Source organism: Chiloscyllium plagiosum, unplaced genomic scaffold (assembly GCF_037043375.1).
Source record: "Chiloscyllium plagiosum isolate Xiang-an unplaced genomic scaffold, Cpla_swu_hap1 HiC_scaffold_39, whole genome shotgun sequence".
Lineage (NCBI taxonomy): Eukaryota > Metazoa > Chordata > Chondrichthyes > Orectolobiformes > Hemiscylliidae > Chiloscyllium > Chiloscyllium plagiosum.
In genome coordinates, this window is record NW_028270177.1 from 99,065,060 (window position 1) to 99,089,538 (window position 24,479).

Sequence of the window (24,479 nt, forward strand, 5' to 3'; positions counted from 1 at the left end):
TCTTAATCACGGTTTCAACCTGCATGTTTACCTTTAGAGAATCCTCGACTAGCATTCCCAGATCCCTTTGTATTTTGGCTTTATTAATTTTCTCACCGTTTAGAAAGTAGTCCATGCTTGTATTCATTTTTCCAAAGTGCAAGACCTCGCGTTTGCACACATTGAATTCCATCAGCCATTTCCTGGACCCCTCTCCCAAACTGTCTAGATCCTTCTGCAGCCTTCCCACTTCCTCAGTACGACCTGCCTGTTTACCTAACTTCGTATCATCAGCAAACTTCGTTAGAATGCCCCCAGTCCCTTCATCAAGATCATTAATATATAATGTGACTATGCAGGTAACCATGCCTGGGATCCAATCAATAACAAGTCCAGCAGTAACTTTAGTGCAATTGCTGAATGGGCAGACTGTTTAACTCCAAGGAGTTATCCAAGCAGCTCAGTCCTCAGTCATACAGTCCCCTCAATTTCAGACAGTTCAGATTTCTAATATACTTGAAAATGAGGACTCCTAGGAATCTGTGGATAGCATGACTGACTCTCAGAAATGTAGAGAAATTCTACCGAGACGGCCTTCATACAGGAAAATCCTGAATGAACTTTCTTCTGATCCCCCAGTGTGCCAAGAAATCGATGAGGAGAAATCAGAAGAAGAGTCTGTCTCAACCATTACTACAATGACAATGCAGACACCCATCTTTCAGACGAGCAGCGGACAATACATTGCTATTACACAGGGGGGAGCAATTCAGCTGGCCAACAATGGTACAGATGGAGTGCAAGGACTCCAGACACTAACAATGACCAACGCAGCTATAGCCAAGGTTGGAGCAGCCATTATACAGTATGCACAGAGCCCTGATGGACAGCAAATCTTTGTGCCGGGCAGAAGTTTGATAGAAATTGTCCCATTGTACAGACACAACATGGGTTCATGAAGGGCAGGTCATGCTTGACCAATCTTTTGAAATTCTATGAAGACATTTCAAGCAAGGTGAACAACGAGGAGCCAGTGGATGTGGTGTAGCTGGATTTCAAAAAAAAAACATCATCAAGGTGCTGTGCAAGAGGCTGTTGCATAATATAAGGGTGCATGGTGTAAGGGGTAGAAGATTGGTTGACTAATAGAAAGCAAAGTGTGGGGATAAATAAGTATTATTCTGGCTGGCAATCATTGATAAGTAGTGTGCCTCAGGGATCGGTGTTGGGACTGCAATTATTTACAATTGATACAGATGATTTGGAGTTGGAACCAAATGTAGGGTGTCAAAGTTTGCATGTGACACTAAGATAATTAGCGGAACAAAGTGAGTGGAGGACTGTGAAACTTTCCAGTGGAACATAGATACATTGAGTGAGTGGGTAATGGTCTGTCAAATGAAATAGAATGTTTGTAAATATAAAGTTTATACTCTTTGGTTGTAGTAACATTTAAAAAAAATACTTGAATGTTATAAAGTTGCATCATTTGCTCTTCAGAGGGACCTGAGCATCCTTCTGCATGAAGGTTGGTCACCAGGTACAACAATCAATTCAGAAAACAAATGGAATTTTGTCCTTCATTCCTGAAGGGATTGTGTTTAAAAGCAGAGGTTATTTTCCAGCTGTATTTGGGTGCTGGTGAGGCCACACCTGGAGTACTCCATGTAGTGTTTAACTCCTTCGTTGAGAAAGGATGTACTGGCACGAAAGGGGGGTGCCGAGGATGTTAACTAGGTTGACTTCGGAGTTGAGGGGGTTGGCTTAAGAGAGACTGATTAGATTGGGATTATAATCATTGGAATTCAGAAGAATGGAAACATATAAAATAATGAATGGAATGGATAAAATAGAAGTAGAGAGATGTTTCCATTAGCAGGTGAAGCTAGGACAAGAGGGCATCACCACAATACTAGAGGCAGCAAATTTAAGACTGAATTGAGAAGGAACTTCTTGACCTCTATGGAATTCATTGCCCAGGGAAGTAGTTGATGCCTGTTTTAAAGCTAGTTTAGATTTTTTTAAAAAAGTAATTAATTAATAGACATGGTGAGAACGTGGGTAAATGGTTCTGTGTCCACGGAATGGTCAGCCATGATCTTATTGAATGGCAGAGCAGGCTAGAAGGGCAGGACGGCCTTCTACTGTTCCTAGTTCTTCTTCTGTTATACATCCCCCCCTCATTCGGGACTTGGAGGTGTTGATGTTGGATTGGGATGGATAAAATTAAAATTCACACAACACTAGGCTATTGGTCAACAGGATTATTTGGAAGCACTAGGTTTGCTGCTTCTTCATCAGGTGGTTTTGAGATGGTGTTGTCATTTTTAACTCTTGTAACTCATGAACAGCAACAAAAGCCACGAAGCAATCCGCATGCTCCAGCCAACAATGGGCTCCAGGTGATTGATGTCAGCGGCGGACCAATGGAAAGGCAGGGACAGAGCTGGAGGACCTGGTGGGGCAGTTGGTCCTCCGACCAATCAGGGTGATGTAGGGGCGGGACTAGACTATACCACGTGATCATCCTCGCGGTCGTTTCGGGATGTGTGGACGGAGAGCTGTTGGTAAAGATAGAAATAAGCAGCAGGAAGCATGAGGGAAATGGTGTTGGTCTGGGTTGAGAAGGTTTATAGACATTTAGTGCACATTGGAAAATACAAATTTGAAACTTTTTTGCAATAAATGGGAAAATGCCTCATCCAGCGATTGACTCGAGTAAGCGCCGCCATCTTTATTCGGGGCAACAATTCAGTGGACACTTGCAGGCGCCAGCTTTGTAGGGGGCAAAACGCATGTGCAGCCCTCTCTGGTCGAGAGTCATAGGGCAGGATTTACACAGAGCATATTCACACCAAGAGAAAAGGATTTTTTTCCTGGATTTGTTTTGTCATTCATTTAAATGATTTGGATGTGAATAGAGGCAGTACAGTTAGTAAGTTTGCAGTTGACACCAAAATTGGAGGTATTGTGGACAGTGACAAAGGTTGTCTCAGAGTACAATGGGATATTGATCGGATGGAACAATGGGCTGGGGAGTGGCAGATAGGGTTTAACTTAGATAAATGTGAGGTGCTGCATTTTAGAAAAGCAAATCAGAGCAGGACTCACACACTGAATTGTAAGATCTTGGAAAATCTTGCTGAACAAAGAGACCTTGGAATGTAGGTTCATATTTCCTTGAAAATAGAGTCGCAGGTAGATACGACAGTGAAGAAGGCATTTGGTATGCTTCCCTTTATTGGTCAGAACATTGAATAAAGGAGCTGGACAGGACATTGGTTGGGTCACTTTTGGAATATTGTGTGCAGTTCTGGTCTCCCTCCTATCAGAAGGAGGCACTGACACTTGAAAGGTTTGAGAATTGATTTTCAAGGATGTGACCAGGGTTGGAGGATTTGAGTTGCAGGGAGAGGCATAATAGGCTGGGGTCATTTTCCATGGAGTGTCATAGGCTGTGGTGAGACGGACGAAGAGATCATGGAGTGGGAATTCACGATCGCTAAAGTTCAATGGACAGGGGAATCATTTGGACGGAAGTACGTTCTGCAGATTTTGGGAACCAGAATCAATATTAGAGTGGTGCTGAAGAAGCACAGCAGGTCAGGCAGCATCCGGGTTGCAGAAAAAAAATGACGTTTCGGTCAAAAGCCCTACATCAGGAATAAAGCTGCGAGCCTCGAGGGTGCAGAGATAAACGGGAGGACTGGGTCTGGGAAGAATTTAGCTGAGAGTGCAATAGGTGGATAGAGATGGGGTTAAAGGTGATAGGTCGGAGGAGAGGGTGGAGCGGATAGGTGGGAAGTAAGATAGATAGATGGGACAGGTCAATAGGATGGTGCCAATCTAGAAGGTTGGAACTCGGATAAGGTGGGCGTGGAGAGATAAGGAAGCTGGTGAAGACCACATTGATGCCCTGGGGTTGAACATCCCAAGGTGGAAGATGAGGCGTCAGGTGTTGACGGAATGGCGGTGGAGGAGGCGCAGGAACTGCATGTCCATGGGAAAGTGGGTGGGGGGGGGGGTGGGGGGGAGGGAGGGAGTTGACGTGTTTGGTCATGGGGAGTTGAGGTTGAATGTTGCAGGTGTGTTGGAAATGTTCGCTGAAGTGCTCTGCGAGAAGGTGTCTGTTGACCCCAATGTAGAGGAGACCAACCGATGCAATAAATGACATGTGTGGCAGTGCAGATTCACATTTGATGGATGTGGAAGGATCTATTGGAGCCTTGGAAGGATGTGATTGGGAAGATGTGGGTGCAGGTTTTGCAATTCCTGTGGTGGCAAGGGAAGGTGCCGGGAGGGGAGGGTGGGTCATTGGAGGGCGTGGACTTGACTAGGTAGTCGTGCAGGAAACAGTCTTAGTGAAAAGTGGATAGGGGTGGCGAGGGAAATATATCTTTCAAGTTCAGTGTTACTGACACTTTTTACAAACTCACTGACTCCCACAGCTGTCTGGATTATACCTCTTCCCACCCCGTCTCTTGCACAAATGTGATCCTATATTCCCAATTCCTCCACCTCCATCGCATCTGCTCCCAAAGGAGAAGCACAGCGTTTCAGGAAGCATCCGAGGAGCAGTAAAATCGACGTTTTGGGCTAAAGCCCTTCGTCAGGAATACAGTCAGAGTGCCTGAAGGCTGGAGAGATAAATGAGAGGAGGTTTGGGGTGGGGAGAAAGTAGCATAGAGTACAATAGGTGAGTGGGAGAGGTGATGAAGGTGATGGGTCAGGGAGGAAGGTGGAGTGGATCGGTGGAAAGGAAGATAGGCAGGTAAGACAAGTCATGGGGACATTGCTGAGCTGGAAGTCTGGAATTGGGGTGAGGTGGGGGAACGGTAAATGAGTAAACTGGTCAAGTCTACATTGATGCCCTGGGGTTGCAGTGTTCTGAGGCAGAAGATGAGGTGTTCTTCCTCCAGGCATCGGTTGTGAGGGAGTGGCGGTGTAGGAAGCCGAGGAGCTCCATGCCCTCAGCTCAGTTAGAAGGGGAGTTGAAATATTGGGCCACTGGGCAGTGTGGTTGCTTGGTGCGTGTGGCCCAGAGATGTTCCATAAAGTGCTCTGCTCGGAGGCGTCCTGTCTCCCTACTGTAGAGTAGACCGCATCGGGAGCAACGGATACAATAAATTATATTGGTGGCTGTGCAGGTAAAACTTTGATGCCTGTGGAAGGCTCCTTTGGGGCCATGGATGGAGGCCAGGGAGAAGGTGTGGACGCAGATTTTGCAATTATTGCGGTGGCAGGGGAATGTGCCAGGACGGGAGGATGGGTTGTTGGGGGGCGTGGACCTGACCAGATAGTCACGGAGGGAACGGTCTTTGTGGAAGGTGAAATGGGATAGGGAGGGAAATATATCCCTGGTGGTGGGGTCCGTTTGGAGGTGGTGGAAATGTTGGTGGATGATTTGGTTTCTGCGAAGGTTGGTATGGTGGAAGGTGAGTACCATGTCGGTTCTGTCCTTGTTATTGTTGGAGGAGTTGGGTCTGAGGGCGGAGGTTCAGGATGTGGACAAGATGCATTGGAGGGCATCTTTAACCACATGCGAAGGGAAATTGCGGTCTCTAAACAAGGAGACCATCTGGTGTGTTCTGTACTCTATGCTACTTTCTCTTCACCCCCACCCTACTCTCATTTATCTCTCCACCCTTCAGGTTCTCTGCCTGTATTCCTGATGAAGGGCGTTTGCCCGAAACTTCGATTTTTCGGCTCCTCGGATTCTGCCTGAACTGTTGTGCTTTTCCAGCACCGCTCTAATCTCAACTCTTCTTTCCAGCATCTGCAATCATTGTTTTTACCCTCTGCTCCCAAAGGACAAGTTCCACCACAGAACATACCAGATGGCCTCCTTCTTTAAAGACCGGAACTTCCCAATCTATGTGGTTGAAGATGCCCTCCAACGCACCTCATCCATGTTCCGTACTCCACCCATGAACCCCAAACCTCCAACCACAACAAGACAGAACCCCCAGGTCCTCATCTTCTATCCCACCAACTTCTGCATAAATCACATCATCCGCTGACAGTTTCGCCAACTCAAAACGGATCCCATCACCAGGGATAGGTTCTCCTCCCCAGCCCTATCCACTTTCCACCAAGACCATTCGCTCTTTGACAACCTAGTCAAGTCCACGCCCTGCAATGTCCAACCCTTCCCTCCCGGCACCTTCCTCTGCCACCGCAGGAATTGCAAAACCTGCACCCACATCTACTCTTTATCTCTGTCCAAGGCTCCAATGGAGGCTTACACATCCATCAAAGTTTCACCTGCACTTCCACACATGTCATTTCTTGTGTCCGTTGCTCCCGATGCGGTCTACTCTAAATTGGGGAGACCGGAAGTCTTCTCATAGAGCACTTCAGAGAATATCGCCAGGACACCCACAAGAATCAATCCCAGTGCCCTCATGGCCAAACATTTCAACTACCCCTCCCACTCTCCCGAGCACATGCAGATCTTGGGCCTCCTCCATTGGGCCTCCTCATCTTCCGCCTCGGGACCCTTCAAACCCAGGGCATCAATTGGGACTTCACCAGTTTCCTCATTTCCCCTCCCCCTACCTTACCCCAATTCCCAACTTCCAGCTCATCACCGTCCTCCTGACCTGTCACACCTGTGCATCTTCATTCCCACCTTTTCACTACACCTCTTCCCTGAAATATCATGTTCACCCTCCACCTCTATCCACTTACTGCACTCGCAGCTACCTTCTCCCCAGCCCCGCCCCACTCCCATTTATCTCTCCAACCAAATGCTCCCAGTCCCATTCCTGATGAAGGGCTTTTGCCTGTAATGTTCATTTTTCATGCTCATCAGATGCTGCCGGACATGCTGTGCTTCTCCAACACCACTCTAATCTTGAGGGGAATCAGTTGATTGGGAGCGTTTTCGGATATTTTCTATTGTTGACCACTTTAGCAGCTATCAGTTTAGGGAACAGCTAAAGGACTGAGCACAAGTCAAGTCACCACATAAACATTTTTTTTTAATTGTAAGATAAAACATGGAAAGCAGAAGTATGCAAATTTGCCCATCAATACTGTTTCACCAATGAGTTTATCATTGATTCCTTTCCAGATCAGAGTGCTATGGGCCTTGGAGGGGAACTTGAAAATGGTGGTGTTTCGTTGCAACCTCTAATCTTGTCCTTTTGGTCAGTACAGCTATTGAGCTTTGAAGGTTCTGTCAAATATGCCCACATGACTTACTCCAGTGCATCCTGTAGTTGGTGCACCCTGTTGCAAGTGTGCCTAAGCGGTGAAGAGAATGAATATTGCAGGTATTGACGAGGGTACAATCAAGTGACTGCATTGTCGTTGACCGTGTCCAGTTCCTTAAGTGTTACTGAAGTTACACCAATCGAGGCAAATGGAGAGAGTTATGTTCCACGTCTCATTTGTGCCTTGCAAACGATTTAAGATTCACGGAGACACAAGCTGAGTTTATAATCAAAAAATGTCGACCAAAGGACATGTTTCTGTTGTCCAATTGTTTATATAGCCAGTTTCTATCTGTTTATTTTTCTAAATACTAACTCTGTGGACTATTACACTGGATAATTTGGTTACAGTAAAGCCATTGAACGTCAGTGGGATATAATTAGATCCTCATTTGTCAGAGTTATCATTATTCTATTTCGTCCTTGTGTGGACCAATCTGATTCCAGTCGCTGTCTAATTTCAAGTTTCAATTCCCGTCTATGCTTGAAATTTCAATGGTTTCTTTGCATAAATGTCTCCACGTGCCGTAATAACATGTAAGGACGCTGCAGGGGACAGCAGAGATTAATGAACATGTTGTCAACACAGGAGAAAATGGAGCTTTGTGGGATGATTGCTTAGGCTGGGATTATTCTCCTTGAAACAAAGGACGCTGAGTGCAGCTCTATAATCACGTAATAACATTTATACACGTTCAATATTCATGGGAACTTGACAGGGTAGTTACTGGCAGGTGGGGTGGTTTACTCTGGTATGAGGGGAGCACCAGAGGACATAAACTCAGAATTAGGTATTGCCAATTTAATTCAGAAATGGGGAGTAATTTCTTTGCTCAGGGACCAGTGAATCCGTGGAACTCCTTACCAAAACTGTTGTTGAGGCTGAGTTGCTGTGTATTTTCAAACTGTGCCAGACAGATATTTAACGAGAAAGACGATGAAGCTTTGTCGAGGTAATGCAGGAGAATGGAGTTGAGGATTATCAGATCAGCCATGAGTTCATTGAATGGTGGAGTTGACTCGATGGGCTGAATGGCCTACTTCCAATCTTACATCATTTGGTCTAACTCCTTACTTTATTGATAAATTTAGAATTCTAAGGGGATGGGATGAAGTGATAGAAAATGTTTCCAAACTGATCAGACAGCTTAGGAACTAGGCTCATAAGCTCATGAACAAGAAATGTGCTGTGGCTTGGAGACAACAAATGGCACTGGGCACACCGCAGATGGATATGTGCAGAAGTTGTGTTTGCTAAAGAAAATTGGTGGATCTAATATCGTTGCCAACTTGGCGTCATGCTGGATGATGGATCTCGGTATGATTCACACAGCAAAAGGTTGTGAAAGAATGAAAGGTTCGTTTCATTGGAAAAGTTTTCTGTGGTTCCAATTCCAATTGACTGTTTGAAATACTGATCAGAAATTTGTGTGGAATGTTACATCAAAATTCACAATCCCACTGGATAAACTATTGCACCCAATCTCTCCTTATTTGTTTCACTTTCATTCGAAGTAAATTCATAGAAAGTCAAGATGGAATGAAAGGAGGAAAGAAACGTTTGCACTCCTTTTCATTATCCCAATTTAACTTACAACAGAATCAAATTGCTTTATTTCGACTTTGATGAGGTATCAATTTATCACAAATCTCTAATGCAATGAAGGATAAGAGCAAGATTCTCCATCCAGTGTATCCTGAAGAAGCGAGGTGCAAAGGGAAACCACAGCTGCGTTGGTAGAAGTAACAGCCAGAGTAGGATTCAAATCCACACATGCACAATGAAAGAGCAACCTGACGCGTTAAACTCTGGGCCACTTAAGTTCATGGAAAAGGGGCTCACATATAACCACATCAAGATTACATATGGTGCACCTCGGGGAGAAGAAATTTCCTGAGCAGAATCGAATTCACACCATTATGTTTCTTCTTTCAGCGGAATAATAATATCAGTAAAATCCAAGGAATTGACCTCATCCTTGGAAGGAATACCCTGACCTTGATTTATTCCGAGTCGGTACTGTCTCAGAATGAACCAGCAAACATGTAATTCCCGTCACATTCATACATTTAGTCTTGACGCATAATTTCTTCAGACAGTTTCTCTCTCACGTGAGGAAGTATATACAGAGAGAGAAGTGAAGGTGATGTTTTAGATCGATGGACTTTCTCAAATGGATGAACCTGAAGTGGATAAAATTCCCGGAAATGCGGTGTTGTTCGTTTCATATTATTAATTTTGCTGCAACTTCACTTTGTTCACTGCAATGATCGGAAGTGAATTGCATTTACATGATTGAAATGTTTAATGTTGTATTGAATTTTGCTCCGAATTCATTCCAGCTTAAAGAAAATACTGATGAGAAAACAGAAGGTTAAATTACAAAACAAGATGCCAGTTTTGATGCTCAGTTACGTTGGCAGAATTCAGTGGGTATCAAATGAACCCAACATCATGGCGATTGTCTTCCCACCTTTAAACCATGGGATTAAAGCACGAAATCGATCTCTAAGTGACGGGTCACTTCCTATTCATTATGGAATTTCTTTCCTTGACAATATACAAAATCTGCTCAGTTCCATTTGTAATGCTTCATGTGAAATATTAATAGAAATCTTTCAAAACTCTGAGGTTTTTTTTTGCTGAATCTTACTCAGCTGCATACGTTTGCGATATTTCTTTATATCTGAAGTCGTCCAAATTAGACATTGTTTCCTCGCACATTCCACTCCCCACATCCCTGGATAATTTGGTTGTCTCTCTCCTGGAAAAACTCACTGCTTGTGTGTCTCTAAATGTGCCTTTCCAAATATTTTGGAAACGGATTATCTGAGTGACAGAAATTCTGCTCCCATCATTTCTTTGTCCTACGTCGATGGTTTTGACAGCCTGACGTTCAGAAATATACGAACTTGAAATAGTGAATTTACCACCTATTTACTCTCTCCAAACCTCACATACCCTGAAAAACTTGCATTCGGTTTTCCTTGGTTCAGTTTCAAGTTTTCCAAAACACAAATAACTAAAATGCCATCCCCACTAAACGCCGTCAGCATAATCTCTAATGCCTTAGCTCCCCATTAAAAGCTGGCAGTGTCCTCTCTGATAGAATCACAGATTCTCGACAAGGCAGAAAGTACAATTCAGCCAATCGAGTCTGTAGGGATACTCTGAACAGCATCTCAACCAGACCTAGCTCCCCTCTCTATCACTGCAGGCCTCTGGCCTGTGATTTTAAATAAACCTGCTGCAATAAAACCTGGCATCGTGTGACTGCTGACCTTATCACTGCGTTACCCATGGCTAATTCACTTAACTGACTGAATTCACTCCCTGGACACATCAGCGCAATTTAGCATTGCCAATCCACCTAACCTATAGACTTAACAGCAGTGCGACCCACTGAGCAAATGTACCATCACATTGAACACTATCTGTATCATGTGTAATGGCTTTACACACTGGTAATTCCGCCTAGTGAAAGCAAGCTGCCCCCGTCAACCCGAATCCAATGCATTCAAACGCGGTTCTACGCTGTACATCAACATTAGTGCTGCCGGAAATGTTTCTGCACTCGGATCTGAGTGAGTTTACTCTTTTTTCTTACTCAGATTCCTGCTTTAAGTAAACACATCAGTCAGGAACAACTCTATATAATGGTTTTCATTGCAACACAAACATAATGTGCAGTTTGCAGAAATTACGTGCTTGCACTTTCACTGACGCTCTCTGCCCCAGGAGCTGCAGTCCTTCCCCAGCTGATTCAGACAGCACTGTCCTTCCTGTGACATATCCAATCGAGAATGGGAGGCCAGGCATTAATAACCTTCACTGGGGAACAGAGCTACAGGTTTAAAACTTTCACGATGCCCCCAGCGGAGAATTGAGCCCTGTGACAGGAGGGGACACTAACCACGATACTGTGGAGGACAAAAACATCGAAGGAAGCCCTTCAGCCTGTTGTCGCTGCACTTGTCCAACACAACCTGAATCAAGTTTTTCATTGTTTAGCCTATAGTCTTATATGTGTTGGCATCACAAATTAACATCTCAATTTTTTTCAGGTTGGAAGGGTTTCCACCTCTCTGACCCTTTCCGCACATCTACTCAAAACTTTCTGCCTTTTCCAGAAATCTCTTGGCCCCAGTGTTCGATCCATCCATCAATAACAAACGCTTTTTTCAGTCTATCTTATCCATATCCCTCATTATTTTGTACATCTCAGTCATATCTTCTCCAATCTCCTCTGCTCAGCGACAAACAACCCCAGTCTGTCCAATCTCTCCTCATAACTGAAACTCTTCAGCCCAGACAATACCCCATTGAATCTCTCCTGCAACGTTCCCAGTGCGATCACATCATTGCTATACTGTGAATTGCAGAACTGCACACAGTAATCTAGCTAGAGCCGAATTAACTTTTTTTTTCTATTCTGTTACAGTATGAGGGCGTCGCTGGCTCGGCAGTATTCATTGTGATCCCTAATTGCACAGCGGGCAGTTGACACTCAACCGTATTGCAGTGAGTCTGGAATCACATTGAGGCCCGACCAGGTAAGAATGGCAGGTTCCTTCCTCAAAGGACGTCAGTGAACCAGATGGTTTTGTTTCTTCAACAGTTGACCATGGATTTATTGGTGTTATTAGATTCGTAATTCCAGATATTTATTGAATCTCAATTCTAACACCTGGCATGGTTGGAGTCAAAACCTGGTTCGTTAGCTTATTGTCTGAATTAACAGTCCAGTGGTAATAGTGCTCAGCCATTGCAGAAAACCCGTGAAACTAATCTTTCTCAATGAAGTCACTTTTCCTCGATATTGTCCTGTGTCAATTTCCTGAGCTTGACTCCTAATAATCGCAAGTCCATATCAGTAAAAGCTGCTACCTGAGGATTGGCCTCACAACAGCGATAAGCAAATGAAGCAACTGGTCTGCAGGTCCCTATGGTGGGGTTGGGGCACGTTCACCAAGCAACAGTGACCGCAGCAGCACAGAGTGAAGAGTATCAATGTGAGAGTCAGTGTAAAATTCTGCAGTGCCTTAATGAAATAGGAAATGACTCCACAACCACATGATGAAAGAGCAGCGCTCCCAAAACTAGTGCCCAGTTAAAGCTGTTAGACTCTAACCTGGTGTTGTGTGATTTTTAACTTTGTACACCATAGTCGAACACTGGCATCTCTAAATTAATGAAATGGGGGTGTGGGACGGAAAGTTCGGTTAGTGATCGAAGGAGGGAGAGAAATCTCTGAGAACGGGTGGATTTGAATTCGGACATATGAAACACAGATGTGAGCGAGCAGAATTTGAAGGGAAAAGATAATCACCTTTGGAGAAAATTACCAAGTGAAAACCACTGATTCCTTTGTGTTTCGCAAAAACTGGGGCAGATAGAGCGATGACTCGGATTTGAACCGAAGTTGCTGCGGCCACAACGCAGAGTACTAATCACTATACGATCACGGCACTCCACAGACGCGCACGCTAACAGTGCGCAATAAGTACTGTATCATAGGAAATGTTAGGCAGCGCAACAAATGAACAATATCAGTGCTAAGCGAACAGTGGCAGATACGTGGGAACTCAGAATGGGCTGACCGTTTAATATCGGTTCCCCCAGTGGCTGTGGTGATTCCATTATTTATATACTGTAGGCTGAGATAAATAGATTTCTCGAAAACATCAAAAACTCCGGGGACAGTGCAGGTATTGTTGAAATGTATGCTTCAATAGTAATGCAGTTTTACATCGGCTACTTCACCAGTTTCCCCACACAAGGCAGTAACCACTGCTGCCACATAGTCCCAATTCCCAGCCCCAGAATCTGAGGAATGGAGTAGCGCAGTCGCGAAGATCCAACTGGAAGTCGGGATGAGAATGAGGTCGCACAGATACTCGAAAACTCCAGTGAAACCGGTGAATGCAGGGCATTTCTATAACGGTTTAGAGGCGCAAGCAATTCCGAGGTTGGGAGTGCTTCTGGTCAAAGGCGGGGCAGAAGGGTAATTTTTTCCCGTTTATAGCAATCTACAGTGCATCTTGCTGAGACAGCTGAGTGCCACAACTGGAGCGAGGGCGGCTGGTTTGAAGTTTGAACTTGCTTCACTATCACCAACTTGCCTGGAATGAATTGCTCTCACCATTTTCATTTCCAATTGTTTAATATCTCCCTGCAGTCTGCGGCTTTCTTCCTCATGGTTAATTGCATGACTAACTGTTGTATGATCTGCACACTGCTAAATCACGGCCACTACAAGTAAATATGAATCATTGATCTATATGAGAAAACAGTGGAACTCACTGCAGGCATGCTTTGTCGGTTTGCAGGCGACGCCAGAATTGTAGACAGTGAGGAAGATTATCTAAGTTTCAAAAGGATCTTAATCCAATGAGTCGTTGGACTGAAAAATGTAACATGGAGTTCAATCTGGATAAATGGAAGGTATTGCATTTTGGTACAACAACAAGAGTAGGGCTTTGCATAGTGTTGGAGAACACAGAAGCTAGGGGTGCAGGTGCATAATTCCTTGTAGTTTGCATCAGCGACAGCCAAGATGGTTCAAAGGCATTTAACATACTTCCATACTTAACATACTTAACATACAAGGCAGTGTTGTGTGATTTTTAACTTTGTACACCATAGTCCAACACCGGCATCGCTAAATTAATGAAATGGGGGTGTGGGACGGAACGTTCAGTTAGTGATCGAAGGAGGTAGAGAAATTTCTGAGAACGGGTGGATTTGAATTCTGACATATGAAACACAGGGATGTGAGCAAGCAGAATTTGAAGGGAAAAGATCATCACCTTGGAGAAAATTACCATGTTAAAGCAACTGATTCCTTTGTGTTTCACAAAAACTGGGACACTTAGAGCGATTAGTGCCGTGACTCGGATTTGAACCGAGGTTGCTGCGGCCACAACGCAGAGTACTAACCACTATACGATCACGGCGTCCCACAGACGCGCACACGAGCAGCATGCACTAACTACTGTATCATAGGAAATGTTAGGCAGCGCAACAAATGCACAATATCAGTGATGAGCGAACAGTGGCAGATACGTGGGAACTCAGAATGGGCTGACCGTTTAATATCGGATCCCCAGTGGCTGTGGTGATTCCATTATTTATATACTGTAGGCTGAGATAAATAGATTTCTCGAAAACATCAAAAACTCCGGGGACAGTGCAGGTATTGTTGAAATGTATGCTTCAATAGTAATGCAGTTTAACATCGGCTACTTCACCAGTTTCCCCACACAAGGCAGTAACCATTGCTGCCACATATTCCCAATTCCCCGCCCTAGAATCAGAGGAATGGAGTGGCGCAGTCGCGAAGATCCAACTGGAAGTCGGGATGGGAATGAGGTCGCACAGATACTCGACGACTCCAGTGACAGAACCGGTGAATGCACAGCATTTCTATGACAGTTTAGAGGCGCAAGCAATTCCGAGGTTCGGAGTGCTCATGAGCAAAGGCGGGGCAGATGGGAAAATGTGTTCCCGTTTCTAATAACAGCAATCTGCAGTGCATCTTGCTGAGACAGCTGAGTGCCACAACTGGAGCGTGGGCGGCTCGTTTGAAGTTTGAACTTGCTTCACTGTCACCAACTTACCTGGAATGAATTGCTTTCACTATCTTTCTTTCCAATTGTTTAATATCTCCCTGCAGTCTGCGGCTTTCTTCCTCATGGTTAATTGCATGACTAACTGTTGTATGATCTGCACACTGCTAAATCACGGCCACGACAAGGGAATATGAATCATTGATCTGTATGAGAAAACAGTGGAACTCACTGCAGGCATGCTTTGTCGGTTTGCAGGCGACGCCAGAATTGGAGACAATGAGGAAGATTATCTAAATTTCAAAAGGATCTTAATCCAATGAGTCGTTGGACTGAAAAATGTAACATGGAGTGCAATCTGGATAAATGGAAGGTATTGCATTTTGGTACAACAACAAGTTGCGTAGTGTTGGAGAACACGGAAGCTAGGGGTGCAGGTGCATAATTCCTTGTAGTATGCATCACCTACAGACAAGATGGTTCAAAGGTATTTAACATACTTCCCTTCATTGTTCAGTCCTTCGTGTATAGGAGTTGGGACGTTATGTTGAAGCTTTGCAGGACATTGATGAGGCCACTTCTGGAATATTATGTCCAGTTCTGGTCGCCCAGTTGTTGGAATAATATTATTCAGTTGGAGCAGGTTCAGAAAAGTATGCACGCATGTTGCCGTGTGTGGAAGGTTTGAGTTATAATGAAAAGCTGGATAGGCTGAGACTATTTTCAGATTCGAGATCGGGGTGCTGGAAAACCACAACAGGTAAGGCAGCATCCCAGGAGCAGGAGAATTTTTTTTTGCGCAAGTGTCCTTCATCAGGCTCTTCCCCGAAACGTCGATTCTCCTGCTCCTCAAATGCTGCCTGACCTGCTGTGCTTTCCCAGCACAACACTCTGGACTCTGATCTCTCATCTGCAGTTCTCACTTTCTCCTAGTTGAGACTGTTTTCACTCTAGGATAGGGGTTTGAACGGCGACCTGATAGAAGTTTATCAATTATTGAGAGGCAAGTTAGAGTTAACGATACCGGCCTTTTCCCAGGAGGGGAATTTCAAGGCGAGAGGGCATCTGTTTAAGATGAAAAGAGAGAGATTTTTTTTAAAAATCACGTGAGGCTTTTTTTTAAGGAAGGTGTTTTACGTGTGCAATTAACTTGCTCAGGAAGTGATGGATGAGTGTACGTTTGCAACATTTAATGGACAATTGATTCCAAACATGAATGGGAAAGTGGGATTTTTAAAATAAATTTCTTCATGCCTAGTACATCAGTTATTTCCCAGAGGACATTTCAGAGTCAACCACGGTATTATCCATCTTGAGTCTCCTGTGGGACAGAGCAGATGAATATGATAGTTTGCTTCCCGAAGTGCCATGAGTGAACCAGATGGGATTTTCCACACAACTGATTCAGGTCATCACGAGACTCTTCAATTCCAGGTGCTTATTGAATTCAAACTCCACTATCTGTCATGCCAGGACCTGAACTCTTTGTCCCCAAAATATTACCTGTTTTTTTGGATTAACAACACAGTAATAAAACTACAAGGGCATTATAACCACTCAACGGGTACAGCAGGAGGCAGATGGGACGAGATTAGTTTGGCAGTATGTTCAGCATGGATTGGTTGGACTGACAGGCCTGTTTTCATGCTGTATGACTCTATGATTGACGCTATGGAACAAATAGCTGGTTGGGATTAACAGCAGCATTGACAGCATAATCGAATACCTGATGGAATATGTAATCCTGCTGAAGTCTCCGGAGGTTGTTTTGCTCAGTCATCTTTCCCACACACGGGACTGGTGATCGGTCTCTCCCCAGTGTTACTGATGAAATGAGTTTCAATTTCTGTGGTTAATTGAATCCCATCCAGCAGTTCCCACATTGCCCTGCTTTCTCTGTGGTATCAGTGTCCTTTTTTCTACCCAGTGTAAACGATCCTTTCAAATTGTGTCCACACAGATACAAATCCCGTTTTCCATGTTGTTAATGTGTTTCCATTCTTTCTCATTCACCCACAGGGTGTGAGTATGACTGGTCAGGACAACATTTATTTTTCGCCCCTCGTACATTGCTGTCTGGCTACACCACAAACTCGGGTGTGGTCCCAGCCTCGGGTGTCTGTCTGTGGGTAGTCTGCACATTCTCTGTGTGTTTGCGTTTTTATTTCTCCCTCTGACCAAAGATGTGCCAGTTACAGGGATCAACAATGGAAAATGCAGGCTTATGGGACAGGGAATACCCTGGGGTCTGGTGGGATGCGCTTCCGATGTACCCTATGGACTGGAAGGGCCGACAAGCCTCCCTCCCCAAACGGTGGGGATTCTTGAACTAAGGGTCATCTCATGTTTGTTTCTGGTCCTGGAGTCTCTCGTAGGCAGGACTGGGTGAAGATGGTAGAATCCGTTGCATAAGGGACATGAATGAATGAGATTGCAGGAAATTAAAGTCATGATCTCTGTTTCTGAAGTCAGGCTTTTATTTCAGGTTTTATTCGTCGACCTTCAAGCAAATCGATCCATTTGGATACCGCGGTTGTGAAATCAATCCCCATGTAGCAGCTTTTACTGACATAGGCCAGAGATGATTGGAGCGTCAGGCTCATGGAAAAGACCCAGGGCAGTTTTGGTGAAAAGACATTATATTGGAAAAGATCAGCTTTTATGGCTTTCTACGTTGGTCTTGTGATAATTTCATAGGACTGATAATCCAGAGACCGAAGTAAAAGTCTGCGTACTCGGGCTTGAATCCAATCATGCCATGATTGTCAATTTTGGATTCAAAAAATATCTGCAAGGAAGAATCTAATGACTACTATAGATCCATTGACAATTATTGAAAAAAAAATTTGTTCCACTGATGTCATTTCGGGATGGAATTTGCTAACCTTGCTTGGTCTGGGCTGCATGTGACTTCAGACTCATAGAAATATGGTTGAGTCTCAACTGCCATCTGGGCAATTCGGAATGGATAATAAATTCTACTTAGCCAGAATCGCCCTCATACTAATCCAGAAATTTGAAAACAAATGCCGATTATGCTTTAGCAAGAATGTTGTGTGCAGTTTTGCAAGTCAAATTATAGCAGGGATGTGATCACACTGAGAAAATTGCAGGAGATATTTACCGGGATATTGTTTGGGCTGAAGAATTTCAGTTGTGAAGAAACACAGGACAGAGTGGAGTGTTTGTCGCAGTGCAAAGGAGATGTATACAAGACATGATTGAGTATGGACAGGGTTGGCTGAATGAGTTTCCCATTGATGGAGGGATCGATCAGCAGGGGCCAGAGACTTAAGGAGAAAGACAGAAAGGTTTGAGGAGATGTGCGAAAAAGCTTTATCAGCCAGTGGTTGGTTGGAATTTGGAATACATTGTCTGCATTTTTCAGAGCGGCAGAAACCCTTATAATCTGAATAAATATTCAGATGTGAACTTTTGATGCCAAGACATATAAGGCTGTGGGGTAACCATTCTGAAATGGGATTCAGTTCATTAGGCAGTTGTTTTTGACAAGTGTGGCCACAGTTGGTTGAAGAGCCCCCTTTGACACTTTTAACCTCGGTAGTATAATGGTTAGTGTACCCGCCTGTCACAGGGCTCAATTCTCCGCTGGGGACAGTGTAAACGTTTTAAAACTGTCGCTCCATTCCCAAGTGAAGGGTCTTGATACCTGTCCTTCCATTCTTGATGGGGCATATCACAGGAAGAACAGTGCTGCCTGAATAAAGGTGGGGAAGGACTGCAGCTCTCAGGGAGGCAGAGTGTCAGTGAACGGCCAAACACGTGACTTCTGCAAACTTCACCTTGTGACTGCGTTGGAATGAAAAGCATTTGACAGACTTGATCTGGATTGATGTGTTTACTAGAAGCAAGAATCTGAAGAAGAAACAACATAAACGCATTCAAATATGAGTGCAGAAACATTTCCCGCAGCACGAGTGAAATTGTAAAGTACAGAGTAGCGTTTACATTGAATTTGGGTTCATTTGTTATACCAGGGTATAAAATCATTAAAAAATGATACAGCATTTGCTCAGTATGATGGAACATTGAATCAGTGATTCGCACTGCTGTTCAGAGGGAGGGTTAGGTTGATTGGCAAAGTTAAATTGCTCTCTCGTGTCCAGGGAGTTAATAAAGTGAGTTCGGTGAATTAGCCATGGGCAACGCGGGGATCAGGTCAGAAGTCACAGGACGTCAGGTTATACTCCAACAGGTTTATTTGAAATCATAAGGGGGAGGGATTCCCCTTCTTCAGGTGAAATATAAGGAAATAGGGAGGGGAGCTCTTCAGAGTGAGATGCTCTTCAGAGAGTCGACACGGCTCGATTGACTGAAATGCTCTTTCTGCACTGTAAGATTCTGTGATTCTATGAATTGATAATGACGGTGTTTACTGGGATGTAAAGCCATTAGAGAAGGTGCTGATGGGGGTGTACTGAGGATGAGATTTTGTTCACTTGTCTTCTTGGAAAATTCAGAACAGTTATCCCTGAACCAAGGAAGACTTAATAGGTTTTTTTCAGGTTATGAAATGTTTGGATGAGTAAAAGGTTCAAAGTTTGTACGAAGATTTGTCGCTTGGTTGCTCGTTGTTGTGGTTCTGTTCGCCGAGCTGGAAGTTTTTGTTGCAAACGTTTCGTCCCCTGGCTAGGCGACATCATCAGTGCTTGGGAGCCTCCTGCGAAGCGCTTCTTTGATGTTTCCTCCGGTGTTTATAGTGGTCTGTCCCTGCCGCTTCCGGTTGTCAGTTTCAGCTGTCCGCTGTATTGGTTGGTATATTGCGTCCAGGTCGATGTGTTTGTTGATGGAGTTTGTGGATGAATGCCATGCCTCTAGGAATTCCCTGGCTGTTCTCTGTCTGGCTTGCCCTATGATAGTAGTGTTGTCCCAGTCGAATTCATGTTGCTTGTTGTCTGCGTGTGTGGCTACTAAGGATAGCTGGTCGTGTCGTTTCGTTGCTAGTTGATGTTCATGTATGCGGATTGTTAGCTGTCTTCCTGTTTGTCCTATATAGTGTTTTGTGCAGTCCTTGCATGATATTTTGTACACTACCCTGCAAAAAGAAGAAGAGGAACACCTATACAAGGTATTCGCCAAAAACGGATACCCGCGCAACTTCATCAACAGATGCCTGAGAGAAAGACCACGGGACGAGGACATACCACAACCAAAAGGACTAGCCACACTACCATATATCAGGAGCATCTCAGAACTTACAGCCAGACTACTGCGACCCCTAGGACGCATAACGGCACACAAACCAACAGCCACGCTCAGACAACAACTCACCAGAACGAAGGACTCGATACCCAACATGTGCAAAATTAATGTAGTGTACAAAATACGATGCAAGGAGTGCACAAAACACTATTCCATTTGCCTAGGTGGGTGCAGCTTCAATACCACTGAAGGAACTGGGCACCCTCCACGACAATGCAGTCACTTTACGGTATATTTTTCAACACCTGAATATTTATTCCCTTAACTGCTCAGGCACAATTGCAGCAGAGTGCACCACATAGAAGATTCACTGGAGTAAGTCATCCAGGCTTTGTTGACAGAACCTTCAAAGCTCAAACATTGTACTGACTATAAGGACAAGGTTGAAGATGCACTGAACCTTCACCATTTGCAAATTACCCTCTAAGGCATATACCAGCATGACCTGGAGGGGAATCAGTGGTAAATTCATTGAGTGGTGCAGTAGGTTGATGGGCAAAGATTTATACTTCAGCCCTCTATCTTTCATCTTTCAATTTTTAAAAATGTAGATTATTGCATGGACAAGACTTGTGCTCATTCCTTTAGTTGTTTCCTAAACTGGCGTTTGCTAAAGATCGAATATCATCCACAGTCAACAATAGAAAATACCCAAAAACCTCTCGAACAACTGATCTCCCTGTCCAACAATCTTCAGGGATCTGTGAATGTCCACTCCAAGATCTCTTTGTTCCTATACACCACTCAGAATGCTCACTGTTATTGTTACAACTCCCCAAATTCACTACCACTCATTGGTCTGGACTCAATTCCATTCACCATTTTTCCTTTCCACCTGATGGATACATTCCTGCGGTACCTGACATTATTCATCATAGTCAACTACACAACTATGTATCGTTAGTAAACTTCTAAATCATGACTCCTCATAAAAAAATTTGATTTATTGATCTACATCAGGAAACAGTGGTACTTCACTGGGAAAAATCTTCCAAACAGGGTTCCTTACTGCCATGTTCCAATTTCCAAGGGTTGCTAGCCCAGTATCTCGCCACTACATTTGCAGATGACATAAAGATTGGTGGAGAAGCCAGAAATCATAGGGGACTGTCAAAGAATGAAGGGGAATATTGGTAGACAGAAGGGTTGAGCGGAGAATTGGCAAATGGTGTTCCATTCAAGCAAATGTGAGCTGATGATTTTGGGAAGTCTAATTCCAGAGCCAAGTATCCAGTAAACGGAACAGCCTTGGGTAAACTTGATGAGAAGAGAGATCTGGGAGTTCAGGTTCTTTGTACCCTGAAGGTGACTGCACAGGTGGATAGAGTGGTCAAGAAGGCATATGGCATGCTTGCCTTCAACGGATAGGGCATTGAGTATAAGAGCAGGCAAGTCCTGCTAAAATTGTACAGGAGTTTGTTTCGGCCACGTTTAGAATACTCTGTACAGTTCTGGTATCCAAATTACCAAAATTATGTGGACGTTTAGTAGAGAATGCGGAGAAGGTTTACGCAGTTGTTGCCTGGTATGGAAGATGCAAGCTCTGAAGAGAGGTTGAGTAGGTTACTTCTGCTTTCATTAGAAAAAACGAGATTGCTGGGACCTGATTGAGGTCTACAATATCATGAAGGGTATAGACAGGGTGGCTAAAGATAAGCTTTTTTCCAAGATGAGCAATTCAATAATGAGAGGTCACGCGTTCAATGAGAGAGGTGAAACGTTTAAGGGAGATAGACATGGAAAGTATTTTACACAGAGGTTGGCAGGTGCTGGAATGCGTTGCCAGCAGAGGTAGTAGAGGCAGGCATGGTAGATTCATTTCAGGTGCGCCTGGACAGATGCATGAGTAAGTGAGGAGCAGAGGGATACGGATGCTTAGAAATTGGGCGACATGTTTAGTTAGTTGATTTGGACCGGCTGAGGCTTGGCCTTCCAAAGGGCCTGTTCCTGGGCTGCACATTTTCTGTATTCTTTGTTCTTCTTTGTTCACTACACTACCAACTGTGGGTAACAGGTGAAGTAGTGTTACTTCTGCAATCATAATTACTTATGCAAGGTAAATGAACTCACACCAGTGCACAATTGTTTCAAGCAAGAGCTGAGTCACAAGAATGAAACCTATGTGAAGGAAATAAAAAATTGTTTTCATATTAGCTAAAATGTGCATAAAGAATGAAAGGTGCCTGCAAACAATGGTAGATGGTACAGACAAATAGATAAGGTGCTATGAGGGTGTAGGTTAAGCAAGATATGCTTGTACAAGCAGTAGTTATAAGCATTTGTTTCCCATTTCTGCAAAAAACAAACAAAAAAGAAACCCAATTAAAAGGTCTTAAGGTTCAATATGGTTGGGGTAAGGGAGGAAATGTCACAAGTGGGGGAAATAGATCGCAGCGAAGGAGGATATACCTAACAGTTGACCACAGCCAGAATGTGGTGAAAAGGCCAAGTAAAACCTGTACTTTGTTATGCACAAGGCCGGATAAGGCAAGAGAGAAACAATAGTAATGGGCAGCGGGTTTGGAGTAGTGAATCCTATGTACTTGCTAAACTCTGCAAGTCTATTTCAGGCACCACGCTTGCAAGCGTATAATAGACATACTGATTGCTTCATACCTTGTCTCGCATGAAATTATTGAAGTGAGTGGGTTTAGTTTCTCACAATTGGGGGATCCTCCGCGATATTCTTCCATCGCCGGGGGGAGTGGTTGGCCCTGGACACTGGGAAGAGGCCTCCCATTCACAATTGAGGAGCGGCTTTTGTCCCGGTTTTGTCCGCTCCCTTGGGTGGCTGGTACGAATCCCACTAGAGTGACATCAGAATCAGACAGTGAAAGAAGGTCGATAAAAAATATGGAAAAAAAAGGGGCCAGGCAACTCTGGGCACAGACCAACGTCAGAAAACTGACTTTGAAGTATTAACTTGGTGGCCGGGGAAAGGGGTATTTAATCGCTGAGGGACTGGTGAGGGGCCCGAGAAATGGGGGGGTAGGCAAAGAAAGTCGAACTGTCACGGAGTAAAGGAAGAAAAAGTCCCTGGTAACATTCCTCCTGAAAGTCCGTTGGGGAGGATGTTGAGGGAATTGACAAGTAACACTTGTACAAGGGAAAAAGTTAAAAAGAAAATGATTGAATATTGTTGTTTAGTATGGACCAAAGAACCAATCCTTCTTCCAGCTGTCATCTGGCCAAAGTATGATTCGGATTAGGATTGGGTATGTCAGTATTTAGATTTGTATGTGAATAAAAAAACAAACTCTTAGTCAAGAAGAGGCGGACTATGCATCCTGTTGGAAGGGCAGTTTGGTAATGATGGTAGTAAAGCCAAAGGATTCCCCCTCTGCCCCACCCAGTTACTGGAATCGGTTTTCCTGTTTGCACTCCCGCCCCCCCCCCCACCCCCCCCCACCCCGTACCATAAAATCAGATAAGGTGAAAATGGGGGAGGAGGAGAGACAGACAGACAGGGACAGGGAACGGATGACCTACAAGAGGAGAACGAAGGGGCTGTGGACGGGGATGTTGTTGTTCCCGACCCTCAATCCACAACAAAAGGAAGGGAAGATAAAGTAGACGTAGAGGAGGTCTTTGGAGTATCTAAACGAAAGCCTAAGGGGGAAAAACAAAAACAAAAAAGGGGAAGAATATAAAGACTTATCCCCTTCGGGAGGTACCAATAGGGGACAAAGAGATTGGATTTTTAAGTGCCCCCTTAACCAGTGGGGAGGTCAGAACATTTAAAAAGGAGATGAAGGTCCTGGTTGAGGATCCGGTAGGGCTGTCTGAACAAATTGATCAATTATTGGGGCCCAGTCTGTATACGTGGACAGAGTTAATGTCTATTTTGAATGTACTATTTACTGGGGAAGAAAGGGGACTTATACCAGGAGCAGCCATTGAAATATGGGACAGGGAACTTCCCATTAGAGATGGGGATACCGAACAGGGAGAGACGGAGTTTCCTCTCAGAGACACCCAGCGGGAAAATCAAAACCCGGACACATAGTGAAGAAATGATGGAATTGAAAGACCCGATTCTAAAAGGAAGAAGAGAGGCAGTTCCGAAGTCGCAGAATTTGACTAAAGCCTTTGAGGTTAAAGAGGAGAAAGATGAGATACCCTCAGCTTTCTTGCAAAGATTAAGAGACTCAATGCGGATATACTCTGGAATGAACCCTGAGGACCCAGTGGCACAGGGTCTTTTGAAAGTATATTTTGTGACGAAGGCATGGCCAGACATACAGAGAAAGATACAGAAGATAGAAGGGTGAAGTGAAAAACCATTAGATGAATTGTTAAGAGAGGCAAAGAAAGTGTTTGCAAAGAGAGAGGTTGAGAGACAAAAACAGAAGGCAAAAATGATGGTAGATACGATTGATGAAGTAGTTAAGAAAAGAATAGAACCAATAATGAGCAACCGGAGCGGTGGGTGGCAGCATGGAGGACAGAGAGGAAGAGGGAGAGGGAGAGGAAAAGGGGGAGCATTTGATA

At 44.3% G+C, this 24,479-nt stretch overlaps 1 non-coding gene and 1 pseudogene across 1 annotated transcript; one reads left to right on the forward strand and one right to left on the reverse strand.

Moving 5' to 3' along the window:
• The first annotated feature begins 287 nt into the window (after nt 1–287).
• Nucleotides 288–938, forward strand: LOC122552338 (cyclic AMP-responsive element-binding protein 1 pseudogene; annotated as a pseudogene).
• A 13,143-nt stretch (nt 939–14,081) lies between these two features.
• On the reverse strand, nt 14,082–14,153 carry trnah-gug (transfer RNA histidin (anticodon GUG)). Its single transcript has one exon. It is a non-coding gene; the product is annotated as a tRNA-His (tRNA).
• Between the last annotated feature and the right edge of the window lie 10,326 nt (nt 14,154–24,479).